The sequence below is a fragment of the Arvicanthis niloticus genome, chromosome 4, assembly GCF_011762505.2.
Source record: "Arvicanthis niloticus isolate mArvNil1 chromosome 4, mArvNil1.pat.X, whole genome shotgun sequence".
Lineage (NCBI taxonomy): Eukaryota > Metazoa > Chordata > Mammalia > Rodentia > Muridae > Arvicanthis > Arvicanthis niloticus.
Genome location: NC_047661.1, coordinates 6,670,553 through 6,692,219, shown reverse-complemented (window position 1 = coordinate 6,692,219; position 21,667 = coordinate 6,670,553). Strand labels below are relative to the sequence as shown.

Below are 21,667 nucleotides of genomic sequence, written 5' to 3'. Positions count from 1 at the left end.
AGGGGAAAAAGCAAAACAAAAACAGTTCCCAGTGGCCAGACTTCTCTAACTACAAAGGAATGTCATCTGTTTGTGTTGGACATGCACAGCATGCATAACTAACTCTGCATTTTCTTCCATTCACCGTGAGAATTCCAGGAGGGCACAGAACATCTCTAAATGCTCCCTTTGTTCGTCTAGCCATCCCAAGCTCTGCAGCACTTCACCCAGAACCAGTTGTCAATAAGCCAAGGTAAAATGAATCAAAACATGTCTTGTTAACTATTTTAGAAGACTAACAAAAATATACTTGTAATTTAAGATATGAAACATTTAGCACATCGTAAAAGTAGTCAATAAAAATTTAATTTTGAACGTATTTTGTACTTTGTGTTATAGACACATTATCAAGTTGTCATAGATTGCTATGTATAAATTAAAAGCAGGACATACCAGGAATTGATAATTTTGTTTGAATTACAAAAGAAATCAGTCCTAAATCAAATAAGCTGGGCATGATGGTGTGTGCTTGTGGTCTCAGTTACCAGGGAAACCGGTACATGACAATCTGTTTAACCCAGGATTTTAATACCAGTCTGCACAATGTAATAATACCCTCTGAGAGAGAGGGGGAGGAGGAGGGAGAGAAAGAGAGGGGGCAGCAAAAAAGGAAGAGGAAGAGAATAAGAATCAGAAGTAGTAGCAAGAAAGGGAAAGAGGTAGGAAAGAGAAAGAAAGAAAAAGAAAAAATCAACCACAAATAAGCCATTATTATGATTTTACTCAACTGGAGAAAAAAAGCTTCATTTATTAACCTAGAATTTCTCTTTGCAACATGTGTGAGAGCTTTAAGGTAAAAGACTTTTGGTTAGAACCCTGTTTTTTTTTTTTTTTGTTTTGTTTTTTTTTTTTTTTTACTAAAGTCAAATACAATCCTGATGATAGAAATTAACACTTTGTGTTAATAAAGCCGTTATTACTGTTGCTTTCTTCTAGGATACTGTATAGCATTAAAGGCTATTTGCTGAAATAGACTGGTATCAGAGCAGGTACCCTTACTTAAGAAATATTGAATGAGCTCCATTGTTTGCGCAGTTCTGTCCTCAGTGGGCAGAGAGCAGTGGGTAAAACTTCAAAGAGCTTACATTCCATTTAGAAGGAACTAATTATAAACACATGAACAATGAAGACCACAGTGTCAGCCATAGATGCTATAGGGATAAATCAGGGAAGGAGTACAATAAGTACTAGAAAAAAACGTCAGGATGAAGTTAAAATCGGATGCTGTCAAAATTTCTACCCTTAGCCGCAGTTTCTTCATTTGTAAAGGTCAGCCCTGAAGGAAATGATCCAGAACAATTGAAATGATCTTGCAAGCTACTAACAACAGTGTGTGTGTGTGTGTGTGTGTGTGTGTGTGTGTGTGTGTGTGTGTGTTAATGGGATTGAACACCGGGATGTAGGCATCCTTATGTATAACAGGCAAGTGCTCTACTATTGAGCTACTGGGCTATTCTAGATAGTGATAATCTTGACTACGTGTGTTGATATAGAAAACTGAATTATAGGAGGCAAGGTACCCCAAGCCTCTTTCTGGAGCTTCCCTAAACAGCTCTTCCTTCACATCCACAGAGAGGACAGGAGTATGTCTAAAATTTTGTCCAAACTTCACTGGGCAAGCTCCATGCTTTGTAAGAAACTTCTTCCCCAAAAGTTCTTTCTCCCAAGGCAGATGATGTCGAAGGCATCTTCTAGCAGTTCATTCCTTAGAGGGAGGGCTGTGCCTCTAACTGTAAGGAAGCCATTACTTGATCTTACTTGTCTCCAATGTTTAAATTTACTGGGGTTTTAAGAAGGCCAGAGCAGCCATCGCCACAGTGCCTACTTCCCCAAAATTCCACTAGCCAATAAATAAATGGGATCCTATAGGCTCTAGAAGAGCCCTATACTTATAGAACCCTTCACAGTGATGGTGGGACCAAATGATTAAATACTAACCCTAGGTGGCGCCAGTGAGTCCCTTATAGGGGAAATCATTAAGCCTGAACTGTCCAATTTTATATTGATTATTTTTCCCACTGAGAAGCATGTGACTTGCTGTGTGGCAGTAATTGGGGAAAATCCCATAAGCTTTCAGGCTACTTACATAAGAAGGAAAAGTTCCAAGCAACCAGTTGTTTGCCGAGGCATTAAACACCACACACCACTCCCCAGAGCCATTCCAGAGTTTATATGGTAAAAGGAAACTTTGGATAATAGTGTAGTTGAGAATTCTCTGCACTCAAAAAGTGCAGCACAACAATATAGACTGAGCTGACCAGAAATATGAACAGGAATATAAGAGGGAACTGAGCAAAAACAGGAAAAGCAAAAGAGGCATCCCAAGTCTCGAGCATCATGTGTGTGATCTAACTGCTTGGTGATGCCAGTACAGTTGTACAGCAAAAGTTTCAATCATTTCTCACAAGGTCTTTTCCATCATCTTAAAGATTTGTGGACAGAGGGAGTCTGCTTCATATTCAGTATCAAGATTCTGAAGTTGATAATGGTTAAAACCAAGGGGGAAGGCCAAGGCTCTCTTACAAATCTCACTTTGGTTTATTTCTGTCAGGTTGAAATTTCTCTCAACTTCCAATATTTCTGTCCATATTTCTTGTGTGTCTAGTAAGAATTTTTTACCTCTGTGCCAAGAAAATTACTGAAAGATGAGTTAGCATTAAGGGCTGTCCTTCACTCTGACAGCAGGAGATTTTGTATAGAAGAACAGGGCATTTTATCCAGAACAGTCTCACCATCACCCTGCTGACTTTCACAGAGGAAGTTGTGCAATTCTGGAATTTTATCATTGGTGGGGCCACCTACAGACCTTTCATTATGAGTACACAATGTTAGCCAAACACAGTGTGAACACTGCCAAGATTTTCTGTTCCACTCACCATTTCATGGCTATTTAGGGATGGAGTTCTCAGAAAGCTCTGATTGCTTCAGACTCCCTTGAATGCCTAGTGATATAGGTCATGGCCCTGTCTATTCGTTCTGGCAAACAAAGCCGTCACAGCAGAGAAGGAAAGTCTTGTTGCTGCCAAAGCTAACAGTACAATGAGAAACAAAAGTAGCCTTTTTTAAAGTAGTAGGGCATCAATTTATTTTTCATTTTCATTTTCTTATTACTTTGAACGATATAGATACAAAGCTTATCAACACTGAACAAAACCTTAAAGACTAAAGTGGGTAAGTTTATGGTGTGGTTATGTTTGTTTAAGACAGGGTCTCACTCTATAACTCAGGAAGGCCTGGCACTCACTAGCTTTGAACTCATGTGAACCCTTCTGTCTCAATCTCCTAAGTGGTGGGATTACAGGAAGAAGTGACTGTGTCCAACTATAAAGACTTTTCTTGAGGTTAGGGGATGTGAAGTAGGTTATCACTGTGTAGCCTTGGAGAGCCTGGAACTTTCTGTATAGACTGGGCTATACAAATTCATAACATTGTGTTTGCTCTGTCTCTGCCTCCCGGTTGCTGAGAATACAGGCAGGAGCCACCACTAATGACCCACTGACTAATACAGTTACTTCTTAAGAATAGAGATACACCCTTTGGACTTGGTTACCTCAAATGTCAGTGGTAAACGTGAAATATTCTTGATCGCAACATATCTAACTCCATTTCTCTTGGCTTCTGCTCTATGATGGGATGGTAAGGTTCTCCAGAGTTCATAAATATCGCTTTGTACTAGAACTTAATTTGTACAAAGAAATTGAGCGATGACATAGACCAGAGCACCTCAAGGTTTGGTTTTGAAAAGCTCATTGATGCTCAGTTCTCCCTTGAAACAAGAGGGCAGCAAACTACACAGGGCCTTGTAGGGAAAGCCCTGAGGCTGATCGGGAGAAAGGAGCAGAGATAAAGAGAAACATAGATCACTGGCCTTTCCTGGTAGCACAAGGCAAACAGTTTAAGATTGGCTAATAAGATTTAAAAAACAAAAAAGAAAAAACCTGTTTAGTTCATTTAAGGGCAGCAGTGCTGTCCCTATGTCCAGTATCTTGCCCTCTGATGCGTTTGGATGGAGAAAACAGTGGCTTGGCCAGAAGAATTTAATCAAGCAGGCTTTAAGGAGTGTGAAAGACCTATTTGCCAGGAAGTTCTTTACTAACCTTGTGAATTAACTTGCTTTGGAAAGGTAGTATTTCTCTGCTCAGAAAAATCTTCCCTCCCCAAAATGTTATTGCACCATAAAATATGAAAAATTCTACAAACCAGTGCATACTTCTTTTTTTTTTTATAATTACTTCTATTTTTTTTACAAATGTTTTTCCCCCCTCCAGGTCTGCCCTCCCACAGTTCCTCATCCCATTCCTCCTCCCAACCCCGAGAGGATGTCTTTCACACACCCAGCAGGCCTCCCCACTCCTTGGGGCCTGAAGTCTCTCTAGGGTTAGGCACATCTTCTCCTACTGAGGCCAGACCATGAAATCCTCTGCTGTATATGTGTTGGGGGCCTCGGACTAGCTCATGTATGCTGCCTGGTTGGTGGATCAGTGTCTGAGAGATCCCCAGGGTCTGGGTCAGTTGAGACTGCTGGTCTTTCTATAGGGAATTGCCCTCCTCCTCAGCTTCTTCCAGCCTTTTCCTAATTCAATGACAGAGGTCCCTGCCTTCAGTCCAATGGTTGGGTCTAAGTATCTATGTCTGTCTCAGCCAGATATACTTCATATTAGAAGTAATGTGTACCTGACTGTCCCTTCATTGGATCAAGCCTGTTTTGTATTAAATCCTATGTGCTTGGACTGATGTTTGACATATAGTTTAATCAATATTGAAAAACATATTAACTACCATAATAATCACATTTCTTATATTATCACTGTTTGTAAAGCTGTATGCCAAGAATCATATAAATTCTCTCATTTAATCCTTATACAACTGATTAGGTAAATATATTACTTCTATTGGCACTGTAACAAATTGCCATGCACTTAGTAGTCTAATAACACAAATTTGCCTTATAGTTTCATATGGCTAAAACCATTGAGCTAAAATTGAGACTCAAGGAAGCCACATACTTTCTGTGAGGCTATGGTGAGAATCTGTCACTTTCTTGGTGGTCATAGACTCTAAGTTTGTACCATCCTTAAACTTCTAAGTCTGGAGCCATCCACTGGCAGGCTGTTGTCCTAACAGGAGCAATACCATTAAAGAAAACTTTTCTGTCACTCCTCTGAAGACATCAGTTTTCCATAGTTCCTCAGTGTCTTAGTTACTGTTTTATTGTGGTGATGAGATACCATGACCAAGGAAACTTATAAAATAAAATATTTAATTGGGGACTTAAAGTTTTAGAGGTTTAATCCAGTCCTATCACGGTAGGAAACATGATGGCAGGCAAACAGGTTTGGCACTGGAATGGTAGCTAAGAATTCACATCTGATCCATAATTTACAGGCAGAAAAAAGAAAAATAGAAAAAGAAACAGAGATACTGGGGTTGGGTTGGGCTGTTGAAACCTCAACAATCTTGTTGGAAGACAGTCTCTTCCAACAATCTTGTTGGAAGACAGTCTCTTCCAACAAGGCCACACCTCCTAATCCTTCCTACACCATCCACCAACTAGGGACCATGCGTTCCATATTCAGTTAGGTGTAGGGGTTTATAGCCTTTCCCATTCTGTGCTAGATGTTGACTGTCTTTATCATTTGCAGGCAGCCATAGATGCTGTGAGGTTCCGATTACAGTGGCTTTGCCATGTCTGGAAGACACCGCTTCATTTCATTTCTTCCTGACCTTTGGCTTTAAAGAGCTTTCCACTTCCTCTTTTGCATTTGCTTCTGACCCTTGAGTATGATGGTACAGATGTCCGGTGTGTGGCTGAGCAGACCACAAATATTTCTTCTGCATTAACTATCATACACTGCAAAAAGAAATTTCTCTGATAATGTCTGAAAGCTTCATTAATCTATGGGTAGACAGATATGGGCACTATGTTCATTTAGTAAAATAATAGAAATATGATAACTCCTGGGTCCTTGAGCTCCCTAGCCCTGATTTCATAATCAGACTTATAGTACCAGACATGTGATTCCATCTGTGGAGAAGGCATTAAATCCAATCAAAAAGTACTTAGTTGCCGCTATAATATTCATGTCATTATATATTAATAGGCATGGCATATCTTTCCATGGAATTCGTTATTGCAGGTCATGGGGTTCACAGCAGAGTATGACTATTGATGTTTCCCCTACCTACAGATAACACTTACCACTGCTGTCAAAGCTACCAAAGAGAAGAACTTCCTGATCAGTACCAACTTGATTTCTCCACATCCTGTGACTAATGTGTGTGATGTCTTATTATCCCACTAGTGTTAAAGTCTTCTGGTATTATTTTTTTATTTGACAACTTCTGACTTTTAGGATGAGCATAATTACTTGTGTAAGGTAATGTTTTTGTTAGAATTTTATTGCTGTGGAGAGACACCATCACCAAGGCAACTCTTATAAAGAAAAACATTTAATTGAGGCTGGCTTATAGTTTCAGAGGTTTAGTCCATTATCATTATGGCAAGAAGCAAGGCAGCATTCAGACAGACATGGTGCTGGAGGAGATGAGAGTTCTATATCTTGATCTGAAGGTAGCCAGGAAGAGACTATGTTTATGTGCTGGGAAGAACCTAAGCATAGGAGACCCCAAAGCCCATACCTAGTGACACTCTTCCTCTAACAAGGCCACACCTCCTAATAGTGCCACTCCCTATGGTCAAACATTCAAACACATGAATCAGTGGAAGGCATTCCTATTCAAACTACCACATTACACTTCCTTCCCCCATAGGCTTATAGCAATAACACAATGCGAAAATGCATTCACTTCAACTATAATTGTCCCCACAGTCTATAATAGTCACAAACTTGTTAAAAGGTCTGAAGTTCAAAGTCTACTTTGATAGTCATGAAGTCTTTTAACTACAATCCCCTGTAAAATCAAAATTAAAAGTCAGATCATATGCTTCTAACACAGGATATCCAAAATAGAGGAAAGGGGGCATACCAAGAAAATAATTCACCAAAGTAAAATAAAAAAAAAAACAGCTGGTGATACTGCATCTCCAAGTTTGACGTCATAATGTTCTTTAGATGTTCAGTTCTTTTCAGCATTGTTGACTGCAACATATTTCTTTCCCTTGGGCTGGCTACAAGACCTATTATCAGCATTCCTCTGCAGATATCCCAGGACTCTGACATCTCCAGCCTTTTGGGGTCTCCAATGCAACATCCAATGCAGGTTTCACTTTCACAACTTCACACAATAGCCTCTCTGAACCTCCCTCTGAGTCATTGAAGGAGATTCTATAGCTCATTTCTTCTATCTTTGACTCTAAAGCCAGAACAATGCAGCCAAAGCTATCAAGCTCTGCTGCTTGCTGGGACTAGATATGGTTCTCTTTCACAATGACATGCCCACTAGCTTTCTGTTTTCAGTGGTTTCCTTTATTGGCTAAAGTTGGCCCTCCTGGAACTTGCCCTATAATCCAGGCTGACCTTAACTTAGAGATCTGTATGCCTTTGTCCCCTGACTGCTGGTAGAAAAGAGGTACACCACCAAGCTTGAACCTGAGCTGTTCTGTAATTACTTTCCACAATATGGAAGTTTAGCAGAGTGGAGTCTTATCCTGAGGTCATTACTACTTTTACTCCACTTCTTAATATACTTATCCCCATTAATATAAGACGTAGTTTCATTCCACTTTTTGATGCCCCTTTTGGCCTCAGTCTGTACATTTTCATATTTTTCTTCCTCAATTTGATTCTTTTCATCAAAACACCCTTTATAAGAGTCATCAGTAGTAACCACATGACAGATTTTACTAAGCTGTTTTGAGATTTCCTTTGTTAATGTAATTAACCAAAATCTCCTCACTTTAGCCTCACAAAGATACTTCATACAAGGGCAAAAGACAGCCTCATTCTTCACCAAAATATCAAAACAACAATTTCTAGGCATCATACTAAAATTCTTCTTTTAATCCTCTTGAGTCAGAATCCCACAGTTCAAATCATCTGCAGTACCATGGTCTTGCATATTCCTACTAGGATGGCCCATGAAACTCTATTTAAAGCATCTAATCGCTTTTGTAATCCAAAGTCCCAAGGTCCACATTGTCTAAACAAAAGCATTCTTTTGGTCAGGCCTATCGCATCAGTACCACAGCACCTGGTACCAACTTCTGTCTTAGTTAAGGTTTCCATTGCTATGAGGAGACACCACAACCATGACAACTCTTATAAAGAAAAACATTTAATTAATTGAGGCTGGCTCACAGTTTCAGAGGTTTAGTCCATTATCATCATGGCAAGAAGCATGGCAGCATGCAGGCAGACATGGTGCTAGAGAAGAGCTGAGAATTCTAATCTTGATCTACAGGTAGCAGGGGACTCTCATACTGGGTATACCTTGAACATAAGAGATCTCAAAGTCATCCTCCACAGTGACACAATTCCTCCAAAAAGGCCACACCTCTTATTAGAGCCACTTCCTATTGCCAAGCATTCAAACAGATAAATTCATGAGGCCATCCCTACTTAAACCTCTACAGAAATTTTGGATTAGAAAATCAGTTGAATTCTTTAAGTGGGGTTTAATTTGAATTGTGAGGGCCTGGATCAAGAAGTTTCAGAGGTTAAAACTGTTAGGATGTGGCCTAGAAACTATTCTTGTGATATTTTGATGAAGAATGTGGCTTCTTGCCCTTGTCTAAAATGCCTGCCTGAGGCTAAAGTCAAGAGTTTTGAATTAATTCTATTGGCAGAAGAAATCTGAAAACAGACTATAATTGAGTCTATCCTATGGTTATTAATTTTCACTCTTATGAAGATCTATAATGAAAAGGAGTAAACTGAGCAGGAAAAAATAGCATATTTACAATTTGAGGAGAAAAGGTGTACCAGGAAGTAAAATATAGTTAAATACTGTGTTCAAGGAGAAAAACAAATTAAAGAAATACCTTATGTTAAATGAATTAAAGGAAGTGGTGACCTCAGGGCAAGATCTCACCCAGCTAACCTTCCAACTTTTGAAAGGAGACTAAGAAAAGCTCAGAGCCAGGCATGATGGTGTATGCCTTTAATCCCAGCATTCCAGAGGATCTCTGAGTTTAAGGCCAGCCTAGTTTACAGAAGTAAGTTTCAGGATGTCCAAGCTTAGGCAGTGAAGGAAACCATCAAAACCAGAAAACAAATGAAGATATAATTGAACAAGGGGGCCATAATTCAGCCCCAGAAAACAGTAGAACTTGGCAACTTTGGCCATTTGGTTTTGGCTTTAGAGTTATGATAGGGTCTGTCTATATCCAACACAATGTAAACACCAGGTCAATATAGAAAACCAAAATTTATTGTAATCAAGCCATCATTAATCTGTTGTCAATTCAGAACATATTCAGGAGCAGAACTGCAACTCTGAGCCAAAACGTTACAGAGCTTTTAAGACTGAAAACAACAAACATCTGTGCAAAGTTACAATTACATTTTTCCACCAGTCAGGATTCAGGTATAGGAGAATTTCCTAGGGATTTCTTCATATGGTACTGTTGGGAGCAGAATAAAGGAATTTGTCTTAAGTACTGTCATTTTGATGTCAGACTCCATTTTACTTAAGCTGATGGACTTCCTCTCTAAATAGCAATGCTTCCCCAAAATATACCTGTTACCACTTTCCTCTCTAAAAAATAATAATTACCCCAAACATTAATTCTTATTCCTAACAACAGTAAGAACAAATTAATCTGATTGGTTGGGCAGAAACACTTATATTCAATGTCATACAATGATGGAACAGTTGGGGAAATTCTAATCCCTGAGTTCTGACTGGTAAAAATTATAATATGTAACTTGTATGTGGGTTCTATGCTTACAAACCCTGCTTCTGCCCCTACTCGGTGCTACCAGAAGAAACAACACTCTCAAGTCCTTGTCTGGTAGCCCAGATTGATCAGTCACTCTGCTTATGTGGTGGGAATAATAAAAGATTTTGCTGGTTCACAAGCCCACAGTTGTTTTCTCTCCCCTCCCTTGGGTGCACAATGGACATGGTGTAACAGTATCCCTACCCTGTTTGGTGTGTCATTGGCTTGTTTACTCATGTCTCAACTTGTCAACCAGGATATCAGGTACCCACATACCCCCCCCCCCACCCCTCTCTCTTTCTGCAAAGAAGGATGTCAGTTAACCGGGAAGTTCTTGGGAACCTAACTTTATTTAAACCCTATTCAAAGTGGAAGTTTTACTCAAAATGGCTTCAGTTTGATTCCTTCTCATAGAGTCAAGGATAGAAGGGAGAACTTATAGAATCTCACTCAGTAACTAGGGAAAGTCACTAAAGCCAGTTGTGTGGCAGGGTGTCTCTTTCATATAGGCACTAGAGGCCACTGTGAAAGTGAAGCCTGGATTGCCTAGCAGATTCCAAAAGATGTCAGAGCACTGGGGTATATTCCAAAGAGAACTGCTTATAGGAAGTGGAACCAGAGAAAGAAGTGTGTTGCAGTCAACAAAACTGAAAGGAGTTGAAGATCTGAAAAACATTTTGACATCGGACATGGGGTGCAATGTTTGTAATTTATCTAGCTGGTTTTCCTTCTTGCTTTGGTCTGGTATTTTCTCTCTATGCTCCTTTTGGGAACTGTAATGTATATCCTGTGTCACTGATTGTTGGAAGTAGATGATCTGCATTTTCTATTTGATTTTTACAGGGTATTACAGTTAAGAGATTGCATGAATCTCAGAAGAAAATTTGAACTTTGGACTTTTAAGCAAGTCTGAGACTGTTGAAGACCATGGGAACTTTTGAAGTTACACTGAATGCATTTTGCATTATAATATGTCTACAAGCTTATGGGGGCCAGGGAGTGGAATGTGGTAGTTTGAATAAAATGGTCTCCATAGATTCACATGGAATGGCATTATTAGAAGGTGTTGGAGTTGGCCTTGTTGGAGTAGGTATGGCCTTATAAGAGGAAGTGTATCACTGTGGGGATAGGCTTTGAAGTCATTTATGTGTAAGCTATGTTCAGTGTACCACACAGTCTCCTTCAGTGCCTGTGGATCAAGATGAAGGACTCTCAGCTCCTTCTCCATGCCACCATGCTTATTGCCATGATGATAATGGACTCAATCTCTGAAGCTGGAACCCAGTCTCAATTAAATGTTTTCCTTTGTAAGAGTTGCCAAGGTCATGGTGTCCCTTCAGAGCAATAAAACCCTAAGAAAAGTTAATTGTTGCATGTAGCTTTTTGCTACCCCACCTATGCTCTGGGAATGGGACTTGCTACCAGCACCTGCCCAGCTTCCTTGAATCCATGGATAAGAGACATACACACAGTTGTTCTTTTTCAACTTGCCTTCTTGGCACATTGCTGGGCACTCCTATCTCCCACCTGGAAAATGTGCCCTTCCCATTTCTCTTACCTCTGAATCTCCTACTTGCCCTAAACTTTAGTGGCTAGTCCCATCTAGCCTAACATCTCTAACCACCTGCCTATAGGAGCAGCCACAGCCCACCACTCCTCCCGAGATCTCACTTGGCTGTCTTCTCTCTCCAAAGCATGGCAAACTCCTTTCTCCTCCCTTGCATCTCCACCTGAAAGTTCTACCCAGCAATTGGTCCATGGCTTTCTTTACTGACAGATCAAGAACCAATTGGGGAACAGGGCCTTAGCATCAAAACTGCCACTACAATTGATAACCTTTTTCAAGACACTAGCAAATATTCAGCAGATACCTAGAGTCTTCCACCACCGAGAGAACATGGCTTTAGGCAATGATCTGTGATGCACATCAAAACCAGGCTAGAAACCTCAAAGGACTTCTCCATGGTGTCCAGGAGATGCTGAGAGTAAAAGCCCAGTACTACATCACATGGAAGTAGTTAAATTTAACCTCAAGATGGAGAGACTGATGCAATCACTTGCACTGACGTGATGGAGTTGAGGGCTGGTGGCAGGAGGCTTTTGTACTATACATAGGATCATTTTTCTTCTTTTTTTAATCTTTATTTTTTAAATTCACGTTATATCACAATCACAGCCCCCTCCCTCATCTCTTCCTATTTCCATCCTTACAAATCCTTTCTGCCATTGACCCTCCCTTTCTTCTCAGAGAAGGGGATCCTCCCCTTGAGTATTACCCAACTCTGGGGCAACTAGTCCCAGCAAGTCTAGGCACATCCTCTCCTAGTGAGGATCCAGTAGACAGACCAGGTAGTGGGGAAGGGAACAGAGAATGAGACACCTGTGATCTCCAGAAATGGAGGGCACACCTGGGATCCAGATCTTAAGGCTGAAAGACACAGGCTTCTGACCCAGATCTTGACATGGAAATCTTGAGGCATAGTGGCCATGAAAACTTAGGCCCAGGCAAGGTAGTACACACCTTTACTCCCAGGAGACAGAAGATAGCAGATCTCTGAATTTAAGGTCAACCTGTGACAAAACAAGTTCCAGATCCAGGCATGGTGGTACATATCTTTAATCTGATCCACACCTTCTGCTGAAGGCCTACATAAGGACATTAGAAGAAGGAAGACTCAATCTTCTTTGCCTGCTTGCACTTACTTGCTAGCACATCTTTTCGAACCCGCCTCTTCAGGATTCCAGATTATACAGAAGACCAGGTAAAACAACTTGCCGCATAGACTGAGCAACTACTAGATTTTTGGACTTCTATTCACAGCTGCCCGTTGTTGGTTTAGTTGGACTACAGACTGTAAATTATTACAATAATTACCTTAATATTTGAGGCATCCCATAAGTTCTGAGACTCTAGAGACCCCTGACTAATATATAGCATCAGAGGATAGCTCTCTCACATGAAATGGGTCTCAGGTTGGGGCAGTCATTGGTTGGCTGTTCCCCAAGTCTCTCCTCCATCTTTATCCCTACACATCTTATAGGCAAGACAAATTTTGGGTTGAAGATTTTGTGGGTGAATTGATATCTCCCTTTCTCATTTGAAAGTTCTGTGTGGCTACAGGAGGTAGCCACTTCAGTCTCTATATCCCTTTCTGGTAAAAATCTAAACTAGGGTCACCCCCATAGACTTCCTGTATCATTTTCCATCCCAGGCCTCAACTAGTCATTAGAGATTCTCCCCCAAACCTCCAATGATTTCCATTCTCACTCCCAGCCCACTCATCCCTCCTTTCCCCACACCTGATCGCCATTCCAGTTCCTCTTTTCATCCCCTCTACTACCTAGTTCCATCTCTCCATTTATCTCTGATGACTATTTAGTTTTAGTATCATTCATAATTGGAGTCTGTAAGAAGCACTGGATATAGAGTTTGGAGTGAGAGCCAGTGGGCCAATGTTGAAATCCAACTTTTTGCTACATACATTTACAAATACTAAGATATGTCCTTGGGATTATTAATACTACATTCTATTTCACTGTAAGTTGCATGTAGCACATAATATTGCTCCATGAATAGTAGAGATATTTGCTAAACTGAACTATATTGTATTTAATAAGTCAAATATACTATAACTAGGTTTTAACCATATTCTCATTTGTGTGAAGTTTTAAATTCTTTATACAGTTATGTATATGTTAACAATCTCAATTTCTGTCCTTTTGCTTTAAATCACTTTTGGCAGCAGAAAAAGGAAGTAGAACTAGGTCATATGTAATGAGAATTTGTTAATGTGATTCTGCTGGCTTCTTATATAACATATGCAACATGAAAAACTTTTATTCCAGGAAATAAAGTTTAAAAGGAATGAAATGTTTTTGTTACAGAACAGGAAGGAAAACAGCATACTCAGTAAAGCTTTGTGCAAGCCAGATCATGCATTCTCATTTAGTTAATCTTTACAATAGAACCAGTGCCTTGATACACTATGAACCTAGCACATCTAGAATTCAGGAAAAGGTTGTTTCAACTTTTAACAAATACAGAAAAGAGAGACTGTAATAACATCACACACCCATTATCAGTATCTGTATGAGATATCCAAAACAAAGACTATAATTGATCTTAAATTATATAAATGTTCATGTAAAAGATTAGAATATGTTTGAAATATGATGTTATCACAATTTTTGTCTCGTAAATGATTTAAAATATTAAACCTGAATATTAAATCCCATGCAGATTTTGAGGCTCTTTTTTGTTCTTCATCCTCATATTTTCAACTTGATAATTATATTTAAAACCAGTAACTGATCCTCCACATTCATTTACTTAAAAACACAACACCTCAGAGTTGTAGAGGATCCTAGGGTGGGAGAAATATTCTATATGATGTTTTTAAAATCAAATTAGAACTTTGTATAAAATCCAGAAGATGACTTAATGTAAACATGTGGAGTGCAAAGTTTGCAAAACTTGCCATAAAGAGTTGTTTGTTTGTTTGTTTGTTTGTTTCAATCTTTGGCTCAAGAGACATTTTTTTCAGTTTCCTTTTTAACTCAAAAAGACACTACACTGTTGTCAGCTTCTCCCTAAGTAGCTCCCACTTGGCAATTTGGTTGCAAAAGGCCCTTCTACCTCAAAGAGTACTGCCATGTCAACTCATTATGACATAAGAAACAATTCTACTGAGCCACTAAATTAAAGCACAGCTTCTCATGATGGGAAACCTGTACCAGTCTCCACAGCAAAAGAGAGACTACCTTGCACAGTATGTCCCACCTGCAGCAAACTCATTGTTCTTTTTTCATTCATAACCAGATCTCCCGAGTTCTGTGCATGTTGTCTTCATTGTGACAGCACAACCTCACTCAGCACATCACAGTGCAGTCCTGCTTTCACCCCTGTCACTCTACTGAAAGGTCATCAGTGGCCTCCTTGTTATTCATTTCAGTGACTACTGTCCTTTCTACTGAATTTCTGATGTTGTTGAGTCAACTTCTGCCTGAATTCTCTCCTTTACCTTTTAGATGTTTCCTGTTGTCTCCTGAAGATTTACCCAGCCCCAAACAATGACTAGAGGTCAGGAGCACTTTGTTGTTTGTTCTTGAATGATCTGCATATGGTATCATTTTGTCTCTTTCTAGCAGAATTCTTCATGCCTGTGACACACAGACCACATATGTGTGAGTGAGTTATTGACACATGGGCCCTGGTCTTGTGAGTCAAACTATCAATTGGACAACTAACTGCGGTGTAGTTCCTAAGAATAAGATCCATTCTGTTAATCTACACAGATAATTAAATTTTGCTCTCCAATCTTATATCCTTTTGATTCCCCACATACACTGTAACCTAATCACACTCAACCTCCCTCCATTCTTTCAATATCTGTGTTGCCACATTTTGAATCCTTGCTACTTTTTTCTCTGTTTACCTTCTCATCATGTTGTGATTGGAATCCAGAGTTCTATACATTCTACCCAGGAGTTTGACCATTGAGCCAAACCTCACTCTATTTTGAATGTTGATTTGGGGCCATGAAAGGGGTCTTAGTTTTTGGTAGATGCACTGGCTGGAAGTAGTCCAGAGACCCTGCAAGAGACGGGCATCTATTCTGCCGAACTTCCCAAAATCTAGGCTCCTAAGCCATTCAATCACATAGGACATTGCAGTCCCTCCCAGAGAGGTCACCCTACACAGGTAGAGGGTGTGACTACAGGCTTCAGCCTCAAGAGATTTCCATATTAGTGAGTTACCTAAAGGCCAGAGGGCATAGCTAATTAAGTGACCCTCCTCTCTCTCTCCCTCCCTATTTAAGTCAGGTCCCCCTGGCTTAAGTGTGTGTGTGTACGTGGGGGTGCACATCCAGACCATCTACCATCCGCCATGTCAATAAAGCTCTTGGAACCCTGGACATTGGAGCTGCTCTGTGAGTAACCATGAAGAAGGGCTTTAATGAGCTGCTGTAGAGGCAGTCCCCGTGTTTCCCTGAGAGCTTCTCTGCATTCCCCACGGAGGCCCGACTCATCAAGCAAGCTAACCTGGCCGCCTGAGTCTGCTAAGCGAGTACAGTACCGGGGTGGTTGGGGCTCTCCCCCCCATTTCTCTTGGCCCTGGAATGGCAGATCCCCAGCCTCCAGGCCCACTAGAGAGCCCTGCACCCCCGCGGAATCAGGCTGAGTTCATTCCCCACCCGGGGGCACTCCGGCGACCTCTCATGGACCAGCGCCCGCCTGGTGTAGAATGAACTCAGTCAAGGTTTCCAGTCAATGTTCCCATGCTCCAGTCTCATCTGAGCAGTGGGAATCACCAACCACCCAACAAGATTTTCCTGTCTGGCTTAAAAATAGCTAATGAGCTCCCCTGGCTGATCTACCAGAGAAAGGAGTACTAGCAATAAATACTTTATCTAATTCCCTGGTGCTATGCTACATGTATTAATCACCAAAGGCAGCAGTTTTAAGCCAAAGAATAAGCAAGAGAGTGTTAAATATCCAGAAGACTTCCATTTCTAGCTCCTAGTACAGTTAAAGAGAGTTAAAGGGCTGGAGACCGTTAGTATTTGGGCCCTTGTCCTATTCTGTGTTTCACCTCAGATCATCCCCCTAAGGCTTGACATATCCTGTCTCTAAAAGGCATCTGTGTGATGCTGACATGGTTTCACCAGTGCTGCAGTCTTCCTCCAAAGCATGGCAGAAAAGCTCCTCTCTCCCCTGCATCTACCTTTTCCTCCTGGGACCCGGAAGTCCTGCCTGTACCTTCCTCCCAGCAATTGGCTTCTGGCCTTCTTTACTGACAAGTCAAGAACCAATTAGGGAACAAGACTAACCTTACAGGTTCTATTTGCCAGACTCCAATTACACTGTTCCCTGCTGACGCCTCCATCATGTCAGGACAATTCATATTCCGCTGTCTCCATCAAGTCCCTACCATGACAATTTACAAGAAGAGCAGAAGAGGGGAGAGTGGGGACAAAACCTAAATAGAGAATGTTTCCCTATTTCTAAGTAGTGTCTTGAAACAACAGAACTTCAGTGGGTAGTGTGCTAACAGCTATAGAAATGAGAGGGAAGAAAAGACTAGAAAATCCCAGCCCCCTGTGAGACATTTAAGCTACTTTTGATATGGATTTGTACACTGGGCAGCCATGGAGCAGATGTCATCCAAAATAACATGTCCGTGCTGGCTACAGGTCCCAAGGAAGATGCAAAACTTCAGGTCCATTATACGAAAGAAAAGGTTGAGTCACTGAGGAAACACAGCAAGTGTTCTCTGCAGACTCCACGGTGGCTGGGAAATGAGGCAAAGCAGAGAGGTCTAGAGACAAGACTGCCAACAGGGGACCTATCAAATATCATTGAAGATCCTTCCCTCCTCCATAATGACACCATGGCCTAAAACCCCAAACTTCCTTCCACTGACCCAAATTGTTTATCTGCAATGAGGAGGGTCAGAATTTTCAAATGGAGTAGCTGCTGTTTGTTTGGGTCTCTAAAAATGCATTGAACTCAGAGACCTGCATGCCTCTGACTTATTTCTGAGTGTGGAATAAAGGTATGTATCACTATGACTAGGCCTAACTTTTTTTAAAATTACTTTTCATAGTTTGAAGCTTACCTGAGTGAGGTCTTACCCACCCAACACCTTCATTTAAGGATATTTTGTTGAGGGTCATGTGCTGGACACTGATAATACAAATACCTAAACAGAGATGCATATTCTTCTGTTGTTTACACACAAAAGCCAAGCTTTCTGTCAAATGCACATAGGCCACAGTTTAATTAAATAATAAAACAAAACAACACATGCTTTGTTTGATTCATGATATGTTCAGATTTTTTTGTTTCTTTCTCTTTAAAAAAAAGTTGGTTATTAACTCTTTAAAATACGGATTTAAACGATCCAGCAGGGTTGCCTGGATCTCTTTGATTTTTGAATAATCTAGCAACCATAGTGTTGCCTGTGCCCTGCTGCTGCCCAACCCTGCCTGTCCTTGGAGGTGACGTGGTGCTGTCAACGACACAGACTCTGGAAACAGGTAGAAAGGCTGCAGCAAGCTCATCTGAACACTGCTGCAAGCTCCTTTAATACCCTCTACCTATGCCCCCATTGGTCCCAAGAAAGCATCGCTTCTAAACAGCAGTTCTCAATTGGCTGGCATTGTTTGCATCAGCAATCCTTGGTATCTCAGGAAGTCCTCAATTAGGTCCTCCTGCAGGAGATGCTTTTGCGGCTGTGCGGCCCCAGAGTTTACACAGAGGTGGCAAAGCCGTTCCTACTACACATCAGGATTGTTATTATTATTTTTAACTGTCAGCAATCACGTGGCACTGAGTGGCGTCTGTTACCTTCAGATGTGGCTTGGACTACCAGAGGGCTCCTGTCACCTTCTAATTTATGACTCTTAAACGGGGAGGGGCAACAAGTTAAACAAATGATTACAAGTAATTATGTAATTAGTATGGCAAATTGCACCAGAATTAGTTATTATTTCCCTCTTGCTTCAAAAGAGTACTTTAACTTCTTTTGTTAAATAAAACCCAAGGCAAATTTTTAGAGACTTGACATATGGCACATATAATTTGGAAACTATGTAGAGCTGGGAGCTTGTCATATTTTAACAGTTGTATAAAAGATGGTGTTTTGAACATTATTCTTATTTTCTGGCTACATTCAGCCATTCTCACGATGCACATTGTTGCACAGCACCTGATCAAAATGAGACTGTGAAACATTAGCTAACAACAGATTTCAAACGAAACATTAATGCTTCAGAAAATACTGTAGTTTTCTTCAGGTCATACATAAAAGAAAGAATGAATCAATGTAATCTACTCAAAGGCATAATCTGTTGTTCCAGAAGGTGAGAATGCAGGGGCTGAAAGCATAGAAAGGAGCATCAGAGCATGCATCAAAAAATAAGCATACATATTTGAATTTTAATAATAAAGTCCAGCAGTGAACATAAACATCTTCCTTCAAATCTTACCTAAAAGTATTCCTTTTTAGCATTTCATGGTTGTATGTCATATGTAAGTCAATATTTACAAAAAGCACTAAACACTGCCTTTTGTTTTGTTTTGGTAAAGCTAATTCTTATTTTGGGCAATAAGAAGATATCAATGAATTTCATAATCTAAATGTTATTATTGTTGTGTATGCATGCTGACTCTGTATACTGCACCATGCATATGCGGTCAGAGCACAAACTCATGGAAATGATCTGCCTTCATGCAAGCTCTAGCATCAAACTTGGGTCATCAGGCTTACATGGTTAAATGTCCTTACCTGCTGTGCCATCTCGCTGGGCTCTCATATTTCTTTTTAATCTACTTATTTATAATCAGCTCTGGTCAGCCACAAGACAAAGAAAAGGCAAGAGGAGATTTTGCAACATCTATTTTTTGCTGTTAAAGAAAAAGAAACTGTAACCAGGCAACAACAGCAACAACATAACATGTTCCCTGAGCATAAAGGCATCTTATTAAAACCCACATTTCTTTGATTCCTCTAAGGCTCTATAGACATTCTTGCTACTACTTCTGCTCCTAAAGTTTAGGTCAAACAGTAAGTTTTATTTATCTTTCTCCAAGCCATTCCTCATTCTAGAAAAAAGTCCAAAAATCCAAAAAGCCGAAAAGCCCACAAACAACAAACAAAACCAAAACAACAATAACAACAAAAAACCCATGATTAGTTTTATAGCTTCCTTCATTCCAAGAAGAAAATCAGTTTCTCGGTCACACATGTGACATCCTGGGGACAAGCTGAAGCTATAGTGAACTTTAAGATCCAAGGAGTCTGCCAAGGATTAAGATGATGGGAGCTGAAAACTTTTGTTATTGTTTTTATTATATATGTTTACTTATTATTTTTATTATATTTTATAAAGAAATAATTACTCTTTAAATGGATATAAAATTTTTTTCTTCTGGCAATCACCTTACTTTAGCTTTTAGAGTTGTCTTTTATCTCAAAAGTCTTGTTCCAGAAGAACCTAAACACTCTTCAAATATCATACCTGTGTTTTCAGTTTTCAAATACACTGTATTTAAAAGTGAAAGGACAAATAGCATTAAATATCATGCACTCAGCCCTCCTGTCACAGTTGGAGCTCTGTATCACGGGTCCCAGTGAGAGGCAGCCATTTTCATTAGCCTGCTTCGCACATGCCTTGATTTCCCCTTCCTCACTTTACCCACACGCCAGTGGTAGGCAGCCAAACTGAAGCTGATGTAAAACTCAAAATGCATTACATTGGAAGTAAGCATGAGAATGAGCTGGGCACTGGCATCTAGGGGAAAGAAAAAAGGAAAATATCAACAGAAACAGGAAACCAAAAGTGAAAAGCCTTAAAGTAGGTCTTCGAGGACATTCTAGTTAGAAACTGGGTGGCGACCAGCATAGAGTAATACAGAAAGCATCAAAAACACAGACCCACCATAACCACAAAGACAAAAGCCAACCCATCGCTGTCTTTTTGGCACTCCAGATACTCCTTTTCATGAGGTTATTTATTCAAGCTCAACTTGGCCGTGGCCTGCAGGCAGCTGTGAGGAGCATGCTGTCCACACTCATGGGGCCCTGGATTGTGAGGTTCTATCTCTGACAGGTCAGGAGCTCTGACCGAACCATGTGACTTTTCCACTCAGCTCTCATCCTTGGAAACATTCTATGTAATTTTCCCAATCTTCAAGGAGTTTAATTTATCTTCAAACTGGCACTTCACTTGAGCCTTTAGAAGCACCCAGACCACTGGCCTCCCAGGTCAGCTACTCACATCCCACCACACCATCCTCCATCAAAGCCTCAGGCTGTGTGAGCTGGTCCTGTCTCTACAGCACACACACCTAGAACATTCTCCCTTCTGAAGACTGGCACCTATGCACCTTCCATGTTCTCTTTTCTGGAAACATCTCACCCCCCCCCCCCCTTCCCTGCTACATCAGCTATTTCTTGGACAGTCCCTCTTTCTGGCTTCAATTTCTCATTTCCGTTTGTTTACCTTTATAGCTCAGAGGGTCCAGTGTTAGCAGTGAGTCAGCAAATGCTTCAGTGCATAGCCTTACCACCATTCCAAAATCCATATCTGGAATTCAAACATCCATGGAGAGAAAAGGAAAGGGGAGGAAAAGGTTACTCTATCTCAGAACTTCCTGAGGTCAAGACAAACCATGAAGCAAGGCTGACACCTAGTGGCTACCTACTTGCTGCACAGGTCTTCCCTGCCTTAAATTAAGGACAAAACAAGAGAAATAAAGGAATAAAGATATCTGAAATCACTGCTGGGACAGTGCTGCCTTGTCCCACCCTTTCATGTTATTTTAAGTTCTAAGGCTAATGAATTCACTTCTACCCCTTGTCTGAGGGTTCTTCCTGGCCTTCTCTTGCCTTCTGAGGATGTTCACCTGGGTTGAACATCAACCTCTCAGCCCCCTCCTCTCCATTCTGTCTATCCTATTATGCTGGCAAAAATATGGAGAAAGAAAAAGACTCCTCCATTACTGGTGGGATTGCAAACTGGTATAACCATTCTGGATTCAATTTGGAGATTCCTTAGAAACTTGGCAATAGATCTACCTGAAGATCCAGCTTCACTCTTGGGTATATACCCAAAAGATGCCCCACCATGCCACAGAGACACATGTTCTACTATGTTCATAGGGGCCTTGTTGGTAATATCCAGAAGCTGGAAACAACCCATATGTCCCACAGCAGAAGAATGGATACAGAAAATGTGGTTCATTTACACAATGAAATACTACTCAGCTTTTAAGAACAAGGAC

The 21,667-nt window shown here is 40.6% G+C and overlaps 1 long non-coding RNA gene across 1 annotated transcript; it reads left to right on the top strand.

Moving 5' to 3' along the window:
• The first annotated feature begins 99 nt into the window (after positions 1-99).
• On the top strand, positions 100-11,246 carry LOC143441947 (uncharacterized). The gene is made up of 2 exons (XR_013109728.1): positions 100-232; positions 10,724-11,246. It is a non-coding gene; the product is annotated as an uncharacterized LOC143441947 (long non-coding RNA).
• Positions 11,247-21,667: the final 10,421 nt, after the last annotated feature.